This window comes from Mandrillus leucophaeus, unplaced genomic scaffold (assembly GCF_000951045.1).
Source record: "Mandrillus leucophaeus isolate KB7577 unplaced genomic scaffold, Mleu.le_1.0 Scaffold3, whole genome shotgun sequence".
Taxonomy (NCBI): Eukaryota; Metazoa; Chordata; class Mammalia; order Primates; family Cercopithecidae; genus Mandrillus; species Mandrillus leucophaeus.
The window spans coordinates 1,062,858-1,067,096 of record NW_012103142.1 but is presented as its reverse complement, the minus strand read 5'-3'; the positions used below and the strand labels follow the sequence as shown (position 1 = coordinate 1,067,096).

At 47.6% G+C, this 4,239-nt stretch overlaps 1 pseudogene; it reads right to left on the bottom strand.

The window, feature by feature from the left end:
• Positions 1-2,567: 2,567 nt before the first annotated feature.
• LOC105544389 overlaps positions 2,568-4,239 on the bottom strand; it is a 43,546-nt pseudogene continuing 41,874 nt past the window's right edge.

Genomic DNA, 4,239 nt, shown 5'->3' with positions numbered 1-4,239 from the left:
CAGGCATGATATCAGCTCACTGCAACCTCTGCCTCCTGGGTTTAAGTGATTCTCCTGCCTCAGCCTCCTGAGTAGCTGGGATTACAGGCATGCACTACCATGCTCAGGTAATCTTCTATTTTTAGTAGAGACAGGGTTTCTCCGCGTTGGTCAGGCTGGTCTCGAACTCCTGACCTCAGGTGATCCGCCCGCCTCAGCCTCCCAAAGTGCTGGGATTACAGGCGTGAGCCACGGAGGCAGGCCTAATTTTTGTATTTTTTGTAGAGACAGGGTTTCTCCATGTTGCTCAGACTGGTCTTGAACTCCTGGGTTCTAGCAATCTTCCTGTCTAGGCCTCCCAAAGTATTGGGATTACAGGTGTGAGCCACCACAGCCGACCTCTTTTTTTTTAAATACAAAAAGTCACAGAAATAACTAAAGACCACCCTTGTGGCCTCTTCTCTCTCCCTTCCCTGAAGTTTTTTTTTTGTTTGTTTTTGTTTTTTGTTTTTTTTTTGAGAAGGAGTCTTGCTCTGTCGCCTAGGCTGGAGTGCAGTTAACACGATCTCGGCTCACTGCAACCCCTGCCTCCCGGGTTCAAGTGATTCTCCTGCCACAGCCTCCCGAGTAGCTGGGATTACAGGCGCAGACCACCACAACCAGCTAATTTTTATATTTTTAGTAGAGACGGGGTTTCACCATGTTGGCTAGGCTGGTCTTGATCTCCTGACCTCGTGATCCACCCCTGCTTGGCCTCCCAAAGTGTTGGGATGACAGGTGTGAGCCACTGCACCCAGTCTGTATTTTTTATTCTCAAACATGTTTTAAAACTTTTACCCAATTGGTATATATCTTTATTTTATTTATTATTATTCTTATTTTTTTGAGATTCAGTCTTGCTCTGTCACCCAGGCTGGACTGCAGTGGTGCGATCTCGACTTACTGCAACCTCCGCCTCCTGGGTTCAAGCAATTCTCCTGCCACAGCCTCCCAAGTAGCTGGGATTACAAGTGCATGCCACCGTGCCCAGCTAAGTTTTGTATTTTTAGTAGAGACAGGATTTCACCATGTTGGCCAGGCTGATCTCAAACTCCTGACCTTGTGATCTGCCCTCCTCAGCCTCCCAAAGTGCTGGGATTACAAGCGTGAGCCACTATCCTGGCCCAGGTATATATCTTTAAACAGTATATGGTATTGCTTTATATTCTAAAAGTTTACATGAACAGTATCATAATGTTGTATGTCATTTTGCAAATTGCTTTATCTCAACATTATGCTTTTGAGATCGATCAGTGCTTATCTTTATAAATTTAATCCATTCATTGTAATCACTGTGTGTCTTTTATTTTAACTACTCTCCTGCTGAGAATAGGTTGCTTGTAAAATTTCATGATTATGATCAATGCCTCAGAGAACCTTCTTGAGCACATCTCCTTGGAAGAGAAACAAAAGCTTCTCTACAGTATCAACTGGAAACGGAAGTTCTGGGTCATAATGCTCATGCATCTTCACCTTGACGAAGATTTGTCAAATTGCTCTTCAAAGTGGTTGTACCAATTTACACTCCCATGGATAAACTATACAACTCCCATTTCTTCAATTACTCTTGTTGTGTGTATTAATTTTTGCCAGTCTGTTGGGTGTGAAATGGTATTTCAATCTTGTTTTAATTTGCATTTCCCTAATTACTAGTGAGACTAAACAGCTTTTCATGTACATTGGGCATGAGTGACCTGCTCTTCTTTGAAAAGCCTGTTCAGATCCTTTGCCTATATTTATTTTAAGTTATTTATCTTTGTCTTTATCTTTTTTTTTTTTCTTTTTTCTTTTTTTGAGATGGAGTTTTGCTCTTGTTGCCCAGGCTGGAGTACAACGGCACAATCTTGGCTCACCGCAAACTCCACCTCCCGGGTTCAAGAGATTCTCCTGCCTCAGCCTCCCAAGTACCTGGGATTACAGGTATGTGCCACCACGCCTGGCTAATTTTGTATTTTTAGTAGAGACGGGTTTCTCCATGTTGGTCAGGCTGGTTTTGAACTCCCTACCTGAGGTGATCACCCACCTTGGCCTCTCAAAGTGCTGGGATTACAGGTGTGAGGCACTGTGCTTGGCCAATTTTTCTATTTTTAATAGCGATAGGATTTCGCCTTGTTGGCCAGGCTGGTCGTGAACTCCTGGCCTCAGGTGATCTGCCTGTGTTGGCCTCCCAAAGTGATAGGATTACAGGTGTGAGCCACTGCACCCCTCTCCAACTTTATTTGTTTACTTTATTTTTCATTTTTTAGAGATAAGATCTTGTTCTGTCACCCAGGCTGGAGTGCACCGGCACAATCATGGCTCACTGCAGCTTTAAATTCCTGGGCTCAAGGGATCCTCTTGCCCAGCCTCCCAAGTAGCTGGGACTACAGGTGTGAGCCATTGCACCTGGCCTATGTCTAAGTATTTTTAAATTACTTTTAATTATTCGATAAGAATATTTTTTTAAAAAAACTTTTTTATTTACTTGTTATTTCTTTTTTTCCCCCACAATGACCTCGGAACTTTTTATTGGTCTTCTGCTCCCCAAGGGGTACCCTGCTTCTGCTGGCTCAATGCCTCGGAACTTTGGTGGTGGTGGTCTCATGCACCACTTTGCCGTCCACTATCCTGGCAGCAGGGGGAGGGTGGTCTGTTGAATGGTGGTCGTTTGCATGTTGCTGCTGTCCAGGGCATCCCAAGGTTGAAGTCCTTGCCGTCTTCCAGCAGGCGGTGGTAGGTGGCGATCTCAGCCTCCAGCTTGACCTGGATATTCAGCAGGGCCTTGTACTCCTGGGCCTGGCGCAGCTCCTCTGTCCGGGTCTGTGCCAGCTCCAACTCCAGGTGCAGCAGGACCCCGCTGGGCTACTCCATCTGCAGGGCGTAGCGGGCCTTTGCCTCCCTCAGGCTGTTCTCAAAGCTGGCCTTCAGATTTCTCATTGAGTCCAGGTTCATCTCCAAGGACTGGACTATACATCTCAGTTCCGTGAGCGTCATGTCAGCAGCTCTGATCTTGGCGGACTGCGTGGACCACTGTGGTGCTCTCCTCAGTCTGGTGGGAGCAGTACTGGTTCAGCTTCTCTTGGTTCTTCTAAGCCAGCTTGTCATATTGGGCCTGGATGTCTGCCATGATCTTGGCGAGGTCCTGTGATTTGGGGGCATCTACCTCCACGGTTAACTCAGAGCTGGCAATTAAGGCTTGTCGGCCTTTAACTTCCTCCTCATGGTTCTTCTTTATGAAGAGCAGTTCCTCCTCGAGAACCTTGATCTCTGTCGCCAGCTGCAGCCGAGTGACATTGGTGTCATCATTGACCTAGCAGAGCCTACAGATGTCGCTCTCCAGACTGGCACATGGCCAGCTCTGTCTCAACAGTGGCAAGATGGGGATTGTCAATCTGCAGAACGATGTGGGCATTGTTCACAGAATTTGCAAAGATCTGAGCCCTCAGCTCCTCCATGGTCTTGAAGTAACGCCCCCAGTCTCTGAGCTGGGGTCCCTTCTTCTCCAGGTGCTCCTGGATTTTGCTCTCCAGCCTCCGACTCTCAGTGTCCAGGCTCCTCACCCTGTCCAGGTAAGAGGCCAGGCAGTCGTTCAGGCCTTGAGTGGTCTCCTTCTGGTTCTAGATGTCCCCCATTTCAGTCAGACCCCTGGCCATCCATGTGGCCCGGCCCCCAGACCCCAAGGCACCCTGGAAGCTGGTGGAGTGGGACACAGAGATCTGAAAGCCTGGGCCCTCAGCATCTGCATAGACGCTGGCTGTGCTGCTGACCAGCTGGGCACTAGCTGGGCGGCTGCATTGAGTTCAGGGGCGGGTAGTTGGTGGAGAAGGTGGTGGAGAGAGTGGTGAAGCTCTTGCTGTCCAGGGAGGAAAGTGAGAGGACAGAACTTAGGTTTTGCCGAGGGCCTGTTTAATTTCTTTAGAGATGGAGCCTTGCTATGTTGCCCAGGCTGATCTTGAACTCCTGTGCTCAAGCACTTTAGCCTCCCGAAGTGCTGGAATTATAGGTGCACACTACCATGCTTAAAAAGCTTTTTGTTATGGAAAAATGTAAATATATAAAAGATAAGAGATTATATAATGAACTGAACTGGGTACCTGTTAGCCAGGTTCAGCAGCATTATTAACATGGCCAGTCTTTTTTTTTTTTTTTTTTTGAGGCGGATTCTTGCTCTGTCACCCAGGCTGGAGTGCAGTGGCACGATCTTGGCTCACTGCAACCTCTGCCTCCCGGGTTCAAGCGATT